A 10354-nucleotide genomic window follows, 5' to 3' on the forward strand; every position below is an offset into this window, starting at 1 on the left:
ATATATATATATATATATATATATATATATATATATATATATATATATATATATATATATATATATATATATATATATATATATATATATATATATACATATATAAATATATTTATATGTGTATATATATATAAATAAAACCCTTACCGCACCCCAATGGTGCATAGGGCACTGCTTCATATAAACGCAGTGTTATCTCAATCGTTTTACACATGAAGGAAAGGTGATCAGCCCTCCACTTCAGGTACCAGTCCAGTATAATATTGAATAAATATTAGAGTGAAAAAATCACTTATATTTATTAAACCCCCCTGGGAATCGAACCCGGGACCTCCAGAACGGTAGCCGAGCGTGCTGACCATTACACTACGGATATATATATATATATATATATATATATATATATATATATATATATATATATATATATATATATATATATATATATATACATATATATATATATATATACATATATATATATATATAAATATTTATATATATATATATATATATATATATATATATATATATATATATATATATATATATATATATATATATATTTATATATATATATATATATATATATATATATATATATATATATATATATATATATATATATATATATATATATATATATATATATATATATATATACATATATATATATATATATATATACATATATATATATATATATAAATATATATATATATATATATATATATATATATATATATATATATATATATATATATATATATATATATATATATATATATATATATATATATATATATATATATATATATATATATATATATATATATATATATATATATATATATATATATATATATATATATATATATATATATAGTGAAGTTCTAGTGTTTCAAGAACAATGTTTCGATATTGGTTAATATATATAGAGCTTCAAATGTGGTTGTCAATAATGGGTAGAATTGGTGAATGTTACAAGTGTGTAAAGTGATCACTTAAACCAGCCTGTGACGGTCGTCAGCCCCGTAAATGCCCAAACTTCCATATTCTTCTATGTTGAGATGTTAAAAAAGATGTATATTAAAAAAAAATGAAATAATGTTCAATAAAAATAGTTTACATTTTATCTGTATCTATGATACATAGTCGTCTCGTACGTATGTCTCTGGGTAAAATTCTGATGGTACGAAATGAAGTCAAAATTCATGCCAAGTTTTTAAATTTAAATATGTATTTTAGTTTCCACTTGTGTCTAGAATTCGCGAACCAGAGCAATAAGTATTTTCAGCGTCTGAAACTCCATATACATAGTCGGATGAATCGTATTTACGACTTATTTAAAAATAAAGGATTTTTTAAAAGCAACTACGTTTGTAAACAAATGAATGAAAAGATTATTAAAATTCGTCAGAAAAAACTGAAAGATGTACGTGATCATTGTTTGATACGGTTTGACCTCAAAGGGTGACATTGAGGGGTGACTTTTGTCTTAAAACTTTATGGGGTTGAAGACACACTATTAAGTTTTCAGCATCACTTTCGTTTGTGATAAAAACACTGAATTTATTAGTTATCAAAATGTGCATATTTCTGAAGTGCAATTTAAAATATGAAAAATAAATTCAAATAAATAATAAATTTAGAATAATCTACACAATATCATATTTTTCGTAGGATTACATTTTACGTTTTTTTCGCAGTCTTTATTTACGAGTATGTATATCCTAAATGTAACATTGAAAATGTGATATTATTGTTACAATACATTGTTTTTTTTAAATATATATTTCAGAAAAAAAAGTGATCTCCATATAAATGATGTGCGTTATCAAATGGGTACTTATTTAAAGAAAAATAAAAGCATGATAATATTATTTAATGAAATATTTTTGTGTTTATTAAATGAACGTGCAGATTTCATGCAGTTATAATTTTGTGTAAAAAAGCATAAAATAAGTTTTTTTTAATATACACCCGACACTTTTTGTTTTTTTTTTAGTTTACAAGGTTATATTTACACCTGTAAACAGTAGCGTAGTTTCATCCCGTAAAAAGTGAAATTGAAAACAAAACTAACCTCACTTTCTTCGCCGGCACAGCTTTATCCCACCTAATAAAAATATATACCTCCGACGTTGTATTATCACTTCCCGCGCACTAAGAACCACCACCGGCTTATATTAAATTTGCAAAGGGATCTTGCGGCTTTTTTACGCTGAAAAAATATTCAAAATATTGACAATTTCGTCGTGGACGCGGGAAACGTGAAGATACGTCCGTCTTGCGCCGCGGATCGCAGACTACTCCATGGGAAGGACGAAGGAAGGTCGCCGGTAGATGAAGAAGCTACTAGACCCGAAAATACAGCGTGGGAAAATGCCGACACGCCGTCAAAAGAACCAAAACATCCAACAAATCAAGTCATACTTCAAAGCCAATGTAATACCCTTTTGATTATCGCTCAAATTTTCTCTCTTTCATAGGCTTGAACGGTGGGGACAGTATAAAACTCTCACTACATTTTCTTCTCTGACAGAAATAGAAGGTGGTCGAATGCGATGATTAGGGCGTACCGTTGCCGGCGTACAGAATTAAATGATAGTACCTAACTACAATAATATTGTGTATTGAGTATTTGTCCATTGACTTTTGGAATTACTTACTTGTTATCAGTCAGCGCCGTTAGTAAAAATTGGAAAATGGCGCGTGCAGTTGCTGAAAAAATATTCTGAATTCTCGAATGTTCAGCCGCTATATCAATGTTGTACGCACCTACACACCCTCGTGCATTTATTATTTATACTAGTAAGTATTTATACTGGTCAGAGCGAGTGTTTTTGCCTAGAATTTTCACTCATGAATTACATGAAATTACATTATTTATTGATTCGGCATGAACTTTGTGGAATGACATGATGATTATTTTTAAAAAATTAAACACTTGAACATACCACTTATATATATACGAGAGAGTTTATATATACACTTATATATACTTATAGAGAGTTTTATTTATATATACGACTAGTTTCGAAAACATACAGACGTTTTCATCTTCTGGTAAAAATAAAACGCGTTTTAATTTTTACCAATTTTATTTTTAAATATTGATATCTCAACTTAAATGAAAAAGAAAAAGAGAGTTTAAGTAATTTTAAACGGCTTACGACCTGTCATAAACTAGTTTAATTGATCACTTTATCCACGTGTAGGTACCATTCACCATTCTAATATTGATATCTCAACATGGATGAAAAAGAAAACAAAAGTCTAGGTTACGAACAAGGCTTGCAACCTGTCATAAGTTGGTTTAAGTGATCACTTTATACAAGTGTAATATTTAATCAACATTCTACCGATGATTGACAACCACACTACTCAAATTTTTGGAAGTCATACATACATGATCAATCCCATAACGTTTTGACGTATATTGGGTAATATTTTGAGTTTGTCTAAATCGCTGTTCTCAAATCTCGGTTTGTCCACTTAGGAGTTAATTACATTGACATCTCAACATAGATGAAGAAGAATATGGAAGTCGAGTCTATTTTTGTATAAAAAATAGTCGGTTATGACTAGGTCATAACCCCTGTAAATACCCAGACTTACATGGCTTCAATGCACGTGTGTAAAGTGATCACTTGACCAGCCTATGACAGGTCATAAGCCTTGTAAATACTTAAACATCCAGGTTGGTTAAGTAATCCCTTGTAGAATGGTGAATGTTGCACGTGTGTAAAGTGATCACTTAACCAGCCGATGACAGGTCTTAAGTCCTGTAAAAACCCAGATTTCTATATTCTTCTTCATCTATGTTTGGACCTCAAAATGTTTATCCAAATTAAACTAGTTACCCGTAAACGGAGTAAGGTGTGTTTTGCGAATTCGCGTACATTGACGATAAATAAAACAATGATGATTAATGTAATAAATACAACTTTATCAACTGTCGAAAACATTTATACCTTTTATCTGAACCAGATAACGACACTGCTATTATGGAATATATATATATATATATATATATATATATATATATATATATATATTTACATTTACAAATATTGCATTATAATTATACCATATGTCATTATGATTATATTATGTCTCCGTAGTGGTCAGCACGCTCGGCTATCGTACTAGAGGTCCCGGTTTCGATTCCCAGGGGGTAGTCAAATAAATATAAAAGATTTTTCACTCTAATATTATTCAATATTACCCTGGGCTGGTACCTGTAGCGGAGATCTAATCACCTTTCCTTCATTTGTTAACGATAAAGATAGCACTGCGTTTACATTATGCAGTGCCCTATGCACCATTGGATGCGAATAAGGGTTTAAAAATAGTTGTATGTGTGTGAATAGTGATATGATGGAGACGTGTAGTTTTGTTTGCATGCTGTTGTAGTGATTGTCATGACGAAGAGACGGTTAGATAAACAATATCATTTGGTAGTTTTATACCAATATTAAGATGTGTAAGACGGAGGATATCGTGAGGTGGGGACGACAACGAAGGCGACACTGGAATGAGCATATAAACAGAATATCAGAAGACAGACTTCCACGTATCGCCCTTCAATGAAACCCTGAAGGACGCAGACCCCCAGGCAGACTTCCAAAAAGGTGGAAAGATAGCTGGGAGTCAACATCCCAAGAGCGACAGGCGGAGGCACAAACAGATCCTTAGGACTTACAAAAAGAAGAAGAAGATACTAATATTACTAACATTTTGTTAAAATAAATAAAATAGTAAAGTTTTAATATTATATTTATGGCCTTTACTTTGTGGTTGGTTATTTTGACTTTTATTTTTAATACAATAAATATTAATAATGTTATTTTTTGACATCTCATCAAAGATGTAGAAGAATATGGAAGTCTGGGCATTTACGGGGCTGACGACCGTCATAGGCTGGTTTAAGTGATCACTTTACACACGTGTAACATTCACCAATTCTACCCATTATTGACAACCACACTACTCAAATTCTTGGAAGTATTCTCACCAATAGATGTTTCTAGTGATTCAAGAACAATGTTTCTAAATTGGTTCATATATGCAGAACTTCCAAGAATTTGAGTAGTGTGGTTGTCAATTATGGGTAGAATTTGTGAATGTTACACGTGTGTAAAGTGATCACTTAAACCAGCCTATGACGGTCGTCAGCCCCGTAAATCCCCAGACTTCCATATTCTTCTTCATCTTTGATGAGATATGAGATATAAAAATAATATAAAAATAACTCCTGTAATTGGAGATAATCCTGATTTTGTGAACAAGTATTTGGACACACTCAAAATGTAAATTAGTAATGACTAACATTATATAGTTTAAAATATCGATCGGTTAGGTCTAGTCACTAGACATAACCGATCGATATTTTAAACTATATACTTACATTACTAATAGACTCTAGTGCATTTTAATACGGGATCTTGAAATGAGCTGTTATTGTAGTGTTGAATTAATGTTTGTACTCGGATCAAAGACGGTCAATGCGACAACCCGACGCACGTGAACTTGAACTAAATTAATTAGCCTTCATGGAGCACATTCATTGAACACGGTATATTGGACTTTAATATGAAATGAAATAAAATATCTTGGTGTGATAATAGATGAAAATATGAAGTAGAAACCACAAATAAATCTACTAATAAAGCAGTTAGAAAACTTATATATGTATTTGTCAGACTCAGAAATATACTATCTCTAAAAACTATTAAAACTATTTACTTTGCCTTGATACAATCAATTTTACATTATGGAATTATTGGACGGGGAGGACCCTATAAAACTACTATAAATCCTCTATTAATAACACAAAAATGTATTGTAAAAATTATCTTAAAAAAGCCTAGGATCTATCCATCAAACTTGATTTTCCAAGAATTTAGCGCACCTACTGCAGAATCGATTTTTAAAAGAGCATCAATTTTACAAATATGTATTTAAAGAAAGGGAAACATTATTGACACATAATTTTAGAAATACAAGATCACAAAATAACTTAGACTCCAAAATATAATATTAGGCAGCTAAAAACCACTATTCTTTTATAGGAATAAAACATTTTAATAAACTACCTGAATAAAAATATAATCAATTTAAAATCTTTCAAAAATGATTTACAAAAACATATAAGGCAAACTCCCGTTTGATTACCATTTATTATTTTCTTATTTATATGTACAAACCCTGTAAGCGAACTCCCTCTCTAAACACGAGCAATCTGCTTTTAGTGAGGTAGCACGTAAAAAATAAAATTAAATTAAATAAAATAAAAATTTCACGTAAAAAATAATATGAGTATTTATGAATAACGTGTAAGTTCAACGAGAAACCTATTAATATAATGTTTGAACCAACCATCAACAACCAAGGCAGGGGTTGAATACCACGATTTTATATGGGACGTAGACCATGCCGTGCCGTAAATGGGTAGACGCTCGACTGCAAAACTTGCGTCGCGGGTTCGATTACCGCTAAGTGCAAAATAAATTCAACAAAGATTTATTTTTAATTAGTCTGGTATCCTTACTATCCTACCTGCAAACAAGATTTTAATACAGGCTTTGCGGGTTATTCCTTTAAAATTAAAATAATAATAAAATAATAAAAAAATCTGACAAAATTAAATTAAATAGACGTTTTCGACCCCTGCCTTGTTGTGCATAAAACCATAGACAAGTTATTTTATTTTATTATAAGCGAGTTTGTTTGCCTATAATTTTCACTCATGAATTACATGATATTATAGTAACTTTAAACATAAAGAGTAAATCCACTCACAAGTAGGCATAGGCTATGAAACTTATAAAGTTGAAGCCTGAGTAGGGACATGATAAACGGTGTTGCATAAGCCGTAGCTAGATTTCAGAGTCACTTGGACGTTAGGTAATTCAATATATATATATATATATATATATATATATATATATATATATATATATATATATATATATATATATATATATATATATATATATATATATACTGATTTTTTTGTTTTTTTAGAATATATATTGAAAAAAATATATCATTTTTTAATCTCTTTTCTTTTTAAAACCATTAATTTATTTCGAGATTTTTTTTCAATACAAAAACGGTGTTTCAAGAAAAAAAAAATCTATAACGTGAAATGTTACCTAGGTTAAAAAAAACTGCGATTTATCGTATATTGGGCATTAAATAGTTAAGTCGCACATATGCTCAATTTACGATATTTTCAAGTTTATGATTTTCTGTTCTGTTTCATCTCATGTACCTATAAATAGCATTGAACTTATAAAATGATTCAGATGAAAATTTATGGTAAGTGAGTACTTGGGCTATGGCAGGCTTGAAAGTTTTCAACTTGAAGAGTCGGAAGCCCTTTATTGGACCACATGTTCAACCAGTTACCACTAGCCGATAGCTCTAAACCCTTTGCTACATTGACCCCTCATATGTCATAAAAATAGCTTAGTTAAAAGTATCGCCAAATTCAATTTAAAAAAAAAACAATTTACTTTCAAATTTGTTTACAGTAAATTACTTTTAACAATGTAACATATTACATATTACAAGAGCGAAATATTATATTTTTTTTAAGACAATAAAATATCCCACCGAGCCTGGGTTTGGGTATATATTTTATTTAAAGTTTTGATAAATATTAAAATATAAATAGATCAAGATTTGTTTTTAACAAACAAAAAAAAACAAGAAATGAAAAAATAAAATGAACAATAATTGTATAAAATTAAATTAATTACTTATATTAATAAATATAATCTAGACATTTATTTAAAATCTCAAAATATATGAAGGAGAATATGATAGTCTGGACATTCACAGGGCTTTTGACCTGTAATAGGCTGGTATAGTGATCATTGTACACAAGTGTAACATCTATCAATCTACCCATGATTAACAACCACACTACTCAATTTTTTGGAACTCCTAGATATATAATTCATCTCATGACAGTACATATAAGTTCACAGCAACCATCTATGTTGGATTGAAAAAGCTATTATTTAGCAAAGACGCTTAAATTTGGATGGATGCAAAATCCGAACCCCGGATTGTTTTTACATACTGGGAAACGCCTGTAAACACAATTTTTATTTTTCATGCAGCTTATAATTTGACAAGCAATTTTTATAATAATTACAGTGTTTTGATGGTATTCATTCGCTATATAAAATCTATTTATTTCTAATATGATTACAATTTTTCAGTAAATTGTAACATTATGCATTTTCATTGCTCTGTTTTGTCATATTGGAGTAAACAAATACTCTTTATTTTACCTGTACATGTAATTTATTATAATTTATTACCGTCATCATAAAAATTTTACTTTTCCATATCATGCCCACTCAAATCAAATAAGCCTCATATCGCTCATTCCTTTCAAGAATGTCATATATCGAAAATCGTCAATTTTCAGTTATACATATTTTCGGAATGCCCAGAAAATGTATTATATCCCAGCAAAAGAGGCATATTTTTAAATTAATACTTACCCGCTACAGGGCAGAAAGTGTTGTTTTTGAATTTTGAAGAAAAGGGTTTGTTTAATTTTTTTTTTTTAAATATAATAAATATTTTTCAAATGGGGAAAAAACCTTTAGGTTTTACCTTAAAAGATCTGTTGCACAATAAAAAGTTCAATAAGTAGCTTGATATTTATTTTTAGTACATTGTATTATTTTTTTAAACTTTAAAAACGTTCTTCTGAAAAATCAAGTTTTTTGATTTATGACGTTCTTGAAAGGAGTGAGCGATATGAGACCCATCTTAAATTTCCAAAAAAACAAATACCAATATTTTTTTCATGTAATTTGCTTGAATATTTTTTCCGTATAAATTCCACACTAGATATTTTTTTAACTTTTTTTTGTATGTACGAAAGGGTTAAAGACTTGGAACACGTTTTACGAGTACCCACTGCCTACGCCTATGTCTGTATAAACCAAATATTATAATCGATTAAATGGATAAACTACTTACTCTATATCAGTGACGGGCGATCGATTACAATAACCGGATTAAGTAACGACTGATTCATAAGAAGTCGTCACGTCATTCGATTTTTTAATTCGAACGCTCACCTCTAATCAGTGCACAAATTTCATTGCGTATAGCGTAGAGATGTGCCTAATGGGCAACTGTTTCTTTTTCGATTATGCAAATGGGATGGTTACTTGTACATTGTTTTTTCCACACATTCATCTAAGAGATCGTATTTCGACTGCATTCAGTCTACTTTCATCCTTCTTTTGCCAACATCATCCTTCACTTACATAAGAGTTGGAGTCAAAACTCTGTTGTGCACTACCAGTTTATATTTTGCTGATAAGTTTTTTTGTCGTGCGAGTAGAAAAGATTCATACCTTAATGGTATTCTTAGTACATACTTTAATTGACGTAAACGTTTAAAAATATAAATTATAAATAATACATTTTAAAATATATTTTAACAATACCTACAATATGTAGATAGGTACCTAAAAAGTTTAGTATTTATTTTTCGCTTTTCCTTAGATAGCTTTCCAGTTTTGTAGCAAATATTTTTCATACATATTTCAGTTATTTATATAACTAATTTATTATAAAAATATTTGTGTCGCCTGGTTTCAAAATCCGCCAGATCCAATTTTATAAGATTTAAAAATAAATACTGTATCGGAATGCCAATTGAGGATTTTATTGTTTTAAATGTTTATATACTTGAAAACCCTGCTATAAATACTTTAAAACAGCGTTGTATTTCAAATTCCGCTATATTCATGAAACTTGCCTTCTGACCCATATCAGCCAATCAAAGAGTGGGGATAGGTCAAAAATTAAGATGACGTCATTATCGGTTTGTGTCTCGTGTTTTTTTTTAAATACTGAAAAAATTCCAAAGAAATGGTTAATTCTCTACAACATTTTGAGTGTGTCCAAATACTTGTTCACAAAATCTGGATTATCTCCAATTACAGGAGTTATTTTCACCAATAGATGTCTCTAGTGAAGTTCTAGTGATTCAAGAACAAGGTTTCTAAATTGGTTCATATATACAGAACTTCCAAGAATTTGAGTAGTGTGGTTGTCAATAATGGATAGAAATTGGTGAATGTTACACGTGTGTAAAGTGATCACTTAAACCAGCCTATGACGGTCGTCAGCCCCGTAAATGCCCAGACTTCCATATTCTTCTTCATCTTTGATGAGATGTTAAAAATAATATGGTTAATTCTCTATTTCATAATATTTTATCTAAAAATAGACAAATCTTTGAAACATAAATGTTACCCGGATAATTTTGCATTTTTTTGTAAAATCGACTTACATGGATCTGGCG

At 29.4% G+C, this 10354-nt stretch overlaps 1 protein-coding gene across 1 annotated transcript in view; it reads right to left on the reverse strand.

Annotated features, from left to right (window-relative positions):
- Nucleotides 1-2316, reverse strand: part of Gbs-76A (Glycogen binding subunit 76A) — a 100578-nt gene extending 98262 nt beyond the window's left edge. The window contains exon 1 of the mRNA XM_088267863.1: nt 2087-2316. The gene's annotated coding sequence lies outside the window, so the exon portion shown is untranslated. The remainder of the gene's footprint in view (nt 1-2086) is intronic.
- Between the last annotated feature and the right edge of the window lie 8038 nt (nt 2317-10354).

The sequence above is a fragment of the Brachycentrus maculatus genome, unplaced genomic scaffold, assembly GCF_059751285.1.
Source record: "Brachycentrus maculatus isolate JH-2025_06_01 unplaced genomic scaffold, ASM5975128v1 h1tg000306l, whole genome shotgun sequence".
Taxonomy (NCBI): domain Eukaryota; kingdom Metazoa; phylum Arthropoda; class Insecta; order Trichoptera; family Brachycentridae; genus Brachycentrus; species Brachycentrus maculatus.